The following is a 10,000-nucleotide window of genomic DNA, read 5'->3' as shown; positions in this document are numbered from 1 at the left end:
CTAAGTGCAGTCTCACTTCCTGGCACCTTGGGCAAGTGTACATATATACATATATAGATATTTATATACGATGGGCTTCTGTTTTTGTCTAATAAATCCACTCACAAGGCTTTGGTCATCCCAAGACTATAATAGAAGGCACCTGCCCAAGGTGCCATGCAGTGGTATTGAACTCAGAATCAAGTGGTTAGGAAGCAAACATTTTACCACACAGCCAAGAAAGTGAGGAACAGATATGTGTGCGTGTGAAAGCCCATTATGTACAAGTCTAAAGTGGCAAAGTATGTGATAATGAGTTCAAATCATACCACAACCAATGTGTCTAATTTATATGGTTAGGAGTAACACTGGTTAGCCATGAACTGAATTCTGTAAAATCACTCTAAAGTTATGCAACTATTCCAGTTTGTAAGAAAACTATCTTACCAATGCTGCTATGGTAGTTAAAAAGAAAGAAAAAAACTAGAAATTGAAAATAAATTACCTTAAACTCCCTCAGGGATAAACTGTTCAATTATGGATCATATTTGAAATTTCATATCTTTAATTCCCACGAGTGCTACGATATTGCAACATACCATATGTTTCAACCCAGTTTAGTTTCTACTGTGACAAGTATTTTGTTACTCATATGTAATTTATTTTGTTAAAGTCATCACACAAAAGACTGCTGCCATTGAAACTTGGGTTTGCTTTGTTTTTATTTGTTTTTTTAATCAAAACTGTGGTAACAAATAATTTTCTTTTCTCTTATGTACATTGTTCAGTTGGAAGTGTGACTGTATATTGAATTATCTTTGTTTATATATATATATATATATATATATCATAGTCCTCCTCCTTCTCATCACCATCATCATTTAACATTCGTTTTCATGCTGGCATAAGTTAGTTGGTTTGACAGGAACTGGCAAGCCAGAGAGCTGCACCAGATTCCAGTTGTCTTAGCATGGTTTCTGCATCTGATATATACACATATATATATATATATGTATATACTTATATATGAGAGTGTAAGAGAGTGGGAAGGTGGAGCTTACTCTAGAAAGGTTGGGACAATTATGACCGGGTTTTGGTTTATATCTTTGAAAGAAACTATAAAAGGATGTTTAGAGTTGATCTCATTGAAAAAGCTCTCATCTTAGCTGAGAATAATATAGCTATATTTCAGCCCTCATCAAGCCTTTTAAATTGACATATATGAGTAATGTGTTCTTAGTCTGCTACAAGCAAGATTTGATTCATTAACTCATCGCCTTTGAGTTAACTAATGTTATATTTTGCTTTCATAGATACAAGGTTTCAGTTAGCATACAAATTCTTGAGTCCATATCGAACTCAAAATATCATCTGAATATAGATTCCATGAATGTGAAAAATTCTAAGTAGGAATCAAAATATGAACTCAGATTTTCCTCACTAAGAAATTAATACCTTAGTTCAGCATTCATTGCAAAGTTGATACATAATGCAAAATTTTTGGAAAGTCACTTCTAGTGCATTGATAACAATATCACTCCGTACACTTCAGCTAACTTCACCTTCGTTGTTACTAGTACATTTAATTGCTTTATCATATATGTTTTGATGTGTAATTATTCCAAGCTTAATAATATATGTGGAATATTTTGAGTTCATTTCAATTAGCTATATTCCTTATATATATATACAAATGCCTGGAAAATTAGAACTTACATATGGAACCTCCAAGAGCTATTTCAGGACACAAGTATTTCAAAGTTTATTAATTAGGCACAGGTGTGGCTGTGTGGTAAGAAACTTGCTTTTCAACCACATGGTTTCAGAGAGATTGAGGTGTTCATTTATGATAGCCACAAGAGGTAGTGATGGATATCAATGGTCCTCTCTCCAAAACTTGAGTTCAGCTTCAACACAAACTCTGAAGAAAATGGACTGGACATTTTCCTTATTAAGAAGAAATGTATTCTGACACTTTTAGAAAGTTTTCTGGGAGAATTTAAAATAAACCTGTAGTAGGAGTTGTAACTGAGAGTTTTCTTTTTACAGGAAAGTTCAAATATTGCTGAAATTCTCAGCAGATCACTGAACCAGAGATGCATTTACTGGTTCAAAAATAATAGCGCAGATCAGAATTCATACAGTTAGGAAAGGACTAACAGTGTGAGTTTAAAGATATTTCAAAATATATTAATCTCAGATTTTTGGCAATAGGCCACCTATTTCAGAGAGGGGATAAGTCAATTACATCAACCCCAGTATTCAACTGGTACTTATTTTATCAACCCCGAAAGGATAAAATGCAATGTTGACCTCGGCAGAATTTTGAACTTGGAACGTGAAAACAAGTGAAATGTTGCTAAGCATTTTGTTCAGTATGATAGCAACTCTGCTTTAAATATTTCAAAATATATTACAAGTTAATCATGCCAGAGACATTGATTATTCAGTTTTTGACCATGAATTAATATAAATTTTAGTTTTCAATAATTCTGAATAATTTAGACAAAAATAGATTTTATTTTTTGAATATCATGAAATATGCAGATGTCTCTATTTTTAAGAATGAGTGGGCTCATTCATGATGTTTGTGTTTATCATTGCTTTTGTAGATGTATATTCGGTTGTTCGAAGGTAACTGTTTTTAGTAAAAAGCAATGTCGTCCCTGATAGCTACCAAGCCAACCTCCCAATATCATAAACTACTATTAGCATTACAGACACTTGCCTTATTGTCTATCACTACTTCCCTCATTATGGTCTAAGAGAGTGATTCAAAAAACACAGACCAAAATGCCCTTTCATAAGGAAACCCATTTGGGCACTACAAAGCAATTTGGATATTCATATATAATCTTTTATTCTACTTGTTTCAGTCAGTAGACTGCAGCCATGCTGGCACATTGCCTTGAAGTTATTTTGTCATACAATTCGACCCCAGGACTTACTTTTAAGCCTAATATTTATTCTATCGGACTCTTTGCCAAACCGCTAAGTTATAGGGACATAAGCACACCAACACCAGTTGTGAAGCAATGATGTGGAGTGGTTACAAACAAAGACACACACACGTGTGTGTGTGTGTATATATATATATATATATATATATATATATATATACACACACACACATATATATAAATCCAAGAAAGTTAGGGGTTGTGAATCCAACCCACTAAGGGATAATATCTATCCAATATGCTGCTGGAAGAATACCCAATTATTATTACACTAGTGTTTTGTCATTGCATGGCAATTACATTACCAAGTGCAATAAATGAGTGCAGGTAAAAAGTTATTTTACCATTAATTTATATGCATTTCAATGCATGTATAACAACAACAAAAATGAAAAACAATGCAAAATACTTCAACCCTGAGAAATAAGATGGTCACAAGCACAACCCGAGGAAGAAATATTTTCACCAGCTACTAAACAAAATGGTACTAATGAATGCCTAATGTAAGAGCCTTAAATTCAAGGATCACCAAAAATAATTTTTACCCTTCCATCCATTTTCTTGGGCCACTATTCTGAGAAGGTTCCTGAGAGTGTTCAGGAACCTCTTTAGTGTCCTGTCAGAAGCAACCATCATTAGATTCCCTGGCAGGATTCCTGAGCGTGATCAACTTAGACTACAGATATTATTCAAACATCTTCTGGTGTTAGGAAGGGCATCCAGCCGCAGAAACCATGCCAAATCTGACTGGAATCTGGTCCAGCTCTCCGGTTTACTAGTTTGTCAAACCACCTAACCCATGCCAGCATGGAAAGCTGATGTTTAATGATGATGATCTTGTTCTTGGTTTATATATATATATATATACATACTAACCACAACATACATACAAACCACAACATACATACAAATAGATAGACAGACAGGCAGACAGACAGACAGACAGACAGATGGAGAGATAAAGAGATAGAGGGACAGGTAGTCTTTATATATATAGTTTTCACCTCTCCCTACTTACTTAACTATCAGTCATACTATCTTTCTACATATCTATCATTTAAGCAACCCAACCCCAGTCATTAAACAAAAAAAGGATAGGCCGGTTGATAAAGGTGCTACATACTATTACCTCATGTCACAGCATAAGGACATGAAATCGATAATTTAATATATAGGGTGAGAAGCAAATGCATGTGTTCGAGGTCACTGTAGCACAGATGTTATCCTGTAAACATGTTGTATTCTCCCCTCATGAATAACAGTTTTCCTAACAAAAAGTAAAGTAGTAATAATAAAATAATAATAATAATAATAATAGTAGTAGTCGTTGTCGTCGTCGTCGTCGTAGTAGTAGTAGTAGTAGTAGTGTTCCTCCTCTCTCACATCACAGGGAGGATATCCAGCTGTGAAAACTATAGATCCAACATGTGAACTATCCCACACAAGCTTGATATAAAGCAGTTAAAGATCTCTCTGTCTCTCTCTATCTCTCTATCTATCTGTGTCTCACTCGGTTTCTCTTTCTCTCTATGTCTGTATCTCTCTATTTCTCTTTCTGTCTGTCTCTATCTCTCTCTTTCTCTCTCTCTCCCTCTCTCTCTCACAAACACACACACATGCACACATACATTTTTCTATTTTTTACTTAATTCAGCTATTAATTGTTTGGAGGGATATGAAACAAATTATTCATTGTGATTAATTAGGGTTGAATCAAACAATTGTCTACAGTCGGCAACTTCAATGTTTGAGGATTGCTTTCAGTTGAAAACTTACTGCCTTAATCCTTCAGCACTTAAACTGGCCATATCTGGCCGAAATATTCTACCTTTCAAATGCTCAAACTGATCAGATCTGTCCTCTCATATCTACTCTAAAAATAAGCAATCACATCATTGAAATCTTAAAGCTATGAGATAATGTGTGATTAATTAAAAAAAAAAAAGTGAATAAAATAGGTGCAGGAGTGGCTGTGTGGTAAGTAGCTTGCTTACCAACCACATGGTTCCGGATTCGGTCCCACTGCGTGGCACCTTGGGCAAGTGTCTTCTACTATAGCCTCGGGCCGACCAAAGCCTTGTGAGTGGATTTGGTAGACGGAAACTGAAAGAAGCCCGTCGTATATATGTATATATATATGTGTGTGTGTTTGTCCCCACAACATCGCTTGACAACCAATGCTGGTGTGTTTATGTCCCCATAACTTAGCGGTTCGACAAAAAGAGACTGATAGAATAAGTACTAGGCTTACAAAGAATAAGTCCTGGGGTCGATTTTCTCGGCTAAAGGCAGTGCTCCAGCATGGCCGCAGTCAAATGACTGAAACAAGTAAAATAGTAAAGAGTAAATAAGCATTACATTTGACTGAATAATGTGCATGCTAAAGTGTTAATATAACCAGGATGTGAATAGGGGTTCTCTTTCAACAAGACCTAGTGCCACACCAATCGTGTGAGGTCATTAAAACATTTTCTGGAATCATTTCAATGAGGAAAAAATACTATGTCGAGTATATTCTCCAGATCTTTCTCTATTAGACTTTCACTTATTTAGAACTTTGCAAAACTATTTGGATGAGAAAAGCATGTCTTTGACACAGGTATGGCTGTGTGGTAAGAAGCTTGCTTCCCAACCAAGTGGGTTCTGACTTCAGTCCCACTGCATGCCCCCTTGGACAAGTGTCTCCTACTATAGCCTTGAACTGACCAAAGCCTTGTGAGTGGATTTGGTGTATGGAAACTGAAAGAATCCCATTATGTATGTATATGTACGTCTTTGTCTACAACCACCACTTGACAACTGGTGTTGGTTTGTTTACTTCTCTGTAACTTAGCACTTCAGCAAAAAGAGACTGATAGAATAAGTACCAGGCTTTAAAAAATAGGTACTAGAGTCAATTCTTTTGACTAAAAACTCTTCAAAGTGGTGCCCCAGCATGGCCGCAGTCCATTGACTGAAACAATTAAATGATAAAGGATTTGTACAACCTTTCACTATTTTTTTTTTCTTTAAGAAGTTTTTAGTTTATTAAATTAGTTTCATTTCTGTAAAGATTGAATCACTTTAATTACAAGGAAACAAAGAAAATGAAAGAAGAAGGGGAGGGGATTAAGCAGCAGACGATGAAGTGAGTGGGTGAGTAATGGGTAGTACATGCGAAATTCAAATGGCATATTCAGCTGTGCCACATGAACATGATCATGATCATGATGCTGGTACTGCAGAGAATGGCCAGGGACATTTGCTGCAACAGCAACCTCATCTTGTGGGACTCATTTCACTCTTTAAACATTTTAAAGTGCTTAATATTTCTATTGTCCCACGTATCACAATCATCTTTCCATTGCATATAAGTTATGAGCTTATGTTGTTCTCCATGAAACCAAGTTCAGCTATTATTTGACCCAGGTGATTTGATAGATCCTTTTTTCCCTCCACATTTATAATTTGAGGTCCCACACAACAGAACCATGCCCACCAGTTCTCTTTCTATTCATCGGTCTCATTATTTTCATTTATTATTTTTTTTCTTTTTAGCTCTATTTTGGATTGCTGTGGAAGATGTATGCATGTATATGTGTAAGTATATGTATATATATATGTGTATGAATATGCGTGTGTAGTATGTATATATGTATATATATATATATATATATATATATATATATGAATGTATTTGTAGGTATATATGTATTTTTGTGTGTGTGTATGTGTCCAGGCATGTGCGTCTGTGTATATTTGCTTATGTGCATGAATCTGTAAATAAATAAATATATATATATATATATATATATATTATATTTCTATATGATGACAAATATCAAAGAATGGAGTTAGTAAATCATTGTAATGTTTTGTTTACAATTGTTTCATCATGATTCAATATAACCAATCTTGCATAATGTTATAACCATGTCACCAACTGTCAACTTGTTTTCATGTGGTGTACAGGATTATTTTATAGTCTATGTTGGAAATGATTCTTCAGAATTCTTTAAAATGCCAGTATTATATTTTCCAACTGACTTGATATATATATATATATATATATATATATATATATATATTAGACAGAATGAGATAACAAATCCAAGGCTGTGAGGAGTTTTCAGAACATCTATAATGAAATAGTCTTACAGCTGTTTCTGGGATATTATGGCTATCCCTTCATCAGAGACGGTGTGAGAAAATATTTGAGTTCAAATTATTTTAGAAAAGATAGGGAATATAGAGGGAAATAAGAGAATGGAGGTAGAAATAAGATATATAAAGATATTTAGTTGCAGTTCCATTAATTGAGGAAAATGGTGTATAGAAGTGGTAAAAAAGTTTCCTGTGCATGGTGTGTAAGTTCCAATAGCAGTTCATATTTGGTCTACTTGACACTCTTTGGGTCTACTAGACACCAATATTTCTCATACCCTCAATATATATATATATATATATATATATATATATATATATATATATATATATATATATATATATATAATATTAGGGACAAAATCCAAAATTACAGGTAAAAACTCAATTAAAATCAATTTATAAAAAATTAAAATTAAATTGAGCTTTACAGAGTAAAATATATATAAATATATAGTTTTAGGGAAAAGAACTGATGAAAAAAAATTGATGAGTTCATGAACCTTGGTTCTTTTCCCTAAAACTATATATATATTATATATATAATATGTATATATATATATATATTTATGTGGAGAATGGAGCAACAAATACAAGAAGAAGCAATTCTGTTGGGCTAGTCAATTCTGTTGCTTGGATGCTTTAGACTTGAGGCAAGCCTATCATTTACATATATATATATATATATATATATATATATATATATATATATATATATATATATATATATATATATATATATATATATATATATCAATTTAAATAAGAGCTAAAAGATGATCCATTGTAAAAACTTTAATATGACCTATGAACATTTCGATGCAATATCCAGACCAACTCATGCATATTATAAAATATGGAATATTGTATCTCTTCAGGGTCAGATTAATTCATAGCAGAAAGTAAAAACAGACAACATTCATAGTTGTCCCAGTATCACATGTATATAAACAAGTTGAAAAGACATGATACGTATTGAAACTGTATAGCATATCGGTTTTGAAACCGTTAGAAACCAGAGTAAATGAGAAGTGATGTTAAGTTATGATGTTATCCTATGAAGTTAAATAGCGAACAAGTATGGGACGCTGTACATTTCAGAAAACCGTTGGACTTATATAGGTAAGTGGTAGGTTTGCCTCGATCCTTCAGGGGTAGTCTGAAGCATCCAAGCATCCAAGCAACATAAAATACACCATTTTGAGCGTGGCCGTTGCCAGTACCGCCTGACTGGCCTTCGTGCGGGTGACACGTAAAAGCACCCACTACACTCTCTGAGTGGTTGGCGTTAGGAAGGGCATCCAGCCGTAGAAACTCTGCCAAATCAGATTGGAGCCTGGTGTAGCCATCTGGTTTCACCAGTCCTCAGTCAAATCGTCCAACCCATGCTAGCATGGAAAGCGGACGTTAAACGGCAATGATGATGATGATGATGATGATGATGATGATGCATGAATGTGTTTATATATGTTTGTGTGTATGTGTGTATCTATATATGCATGTATGTATATAAGTATTTATATAGGCATATATTTATATAAGTTATATGCTTGCATGAGTATTTATAAGTATATATGTATGTGTGTGTGTATCACAAAAAAAGCATAGGATTAATTCTTGATATAATGTACTCCTTTCATGTGATTGGCAGACATCAGTTATTTGAGCATAAAACCCAGTTGCAGAAATAAATGATGCTAGTTTCTTTCATCAGGATCACGTAGTAGAAATGCAACACAAAAAAAGGTGACGGCCTTTGTGTACACCAGTATGCAAATATGAACAGTAGGGCTAACATAGGGAGAATAGGATAGAAGGAGAAGGAAGTGAAGGGATTAAAGAACATGAGACACAAATTTAATGGGGGTAGAGAAAAGAAAGGAAAGCCCTTAGGGCTGTGCATCCCACAGTGTATAATAATAATAATATTTTGTTCAGTACTGCAGATTTACCTGTCAGTTACTTGACTGTAACGAGCTGGACATGTCCCTTAGTGGTTGTCAATATGTGCCTCTCTGATCACGAGCGGGCACAGTGGGGTAGCATCATAGCCATGTGTTGAAAAGGAATTTTGGGGAAATATGGTGTTTTGTTTTGTGGAAGTATGGGTGTTTTGTTCATCATCCTTAAACAACCCTTATTCAGGGACTTTTTGTGTGGGATGGAACAATCAATCTGAAAAAAATTCTCACTGGCCTCCCCTCCAAGATACTATTTATCTTGAAATGAGGTCACCATGTCAAGCACATATAGTTGTGATGCCTGCGCCTGGTGTACCCCTATCAGATGGGATATGGTGGGTATATTGGGCTTCATATATTTGTATCCCAGTGTCATTCTGACAGCATTGCACTGCTCTCTCACTCAATATAAATAATAATAATAATAATGATGATGATTTCAAATTTTGGCACAAGGCCAGCAGTTTAAGGGTGGGTGGGTAAGTCAATTACATCGACCCCAATGTTAAACTGGTACTTATTTTATCAACCCTGAAAGGATAAAAAGTAAAGTCAGCCTCGGCAGAATTTGAACTCAGACCATAAAGACAGACGAAATGCTGCAAAGCATTTCACCTGGAGTGCTAACATTTCTGCCAGCTCATTGCCTTAATTATGATAATAATAATAACAATAACAATAATGGCACAAAGATTTCCTACAGAATGCATAATTCAAATGGGGAATAGAATGGATGGCAAATTCCAGTACCAGTAGCAAAAATAATCCCCTGGATATACACATGGTAGGTGGATAAAAAGCAGTCAAACCAGTTAAGGTATGTATTGCAGGTAAAGAAGATATTTTCAGCCATGCAATCCTTGGGTACATCTGAAGTTCTGGAAAGTGTGCAGATGGTAAGATGATGAAGGGATGAATCTAAAACCTCATTGAGAGAATCAAGGGATAAAGTGAAAG

The 10,000-nt window shown here is 34.6% G+C and overlaps 1 protein-coding gene across 11 annotated transcripts in view; it reads left to right on the top strand.

Annotated features, from left to right (window-relative positions):
• The window catches only part of LOC106884059 (uncharacterized), a 282,957-nt gene that overhangs the window by 249,085 nt on the left and 23,872 nt on the right, over positions 1–10,000 (top strand). For 4 of the 11 annotated variants that reach the window (XM_052971240.2, XM_089358723.1, XM_089358724.1 and 1 more), the window contains one exon: positions 6,477–6,518. The exons of the other annotated variants lie outside the window; for them this stretch is intronic. The gene's annotated coding sequence lies outside the window, so the exon portion shown is untranslated. The remainder of the gene's footprint in view (positions 1–6,476; positions 6,519–10,000) is intronic. 11 annotated transcript variants of the gene reach the window in all.

Source organism: Octopus bimaculoides, chromosome 10, assembly GCF_046866305.1.
Source record: "Octopus bimaculoides isolate indiv1 chromosome 10, ASM4686630v1, whole genome shotgun sequence".
Taxonomy (NCBI): Eukaryota; Metazoa; Mollusca; class Cephalopoda; order Octopoda; family Octopodidae; genus Octopus; species Octopus bimaculoides.
Note: the sequence above shows the minus strand (reverse complement) of the source record. Positions and strands in the feature narration are given on the sequence as shown.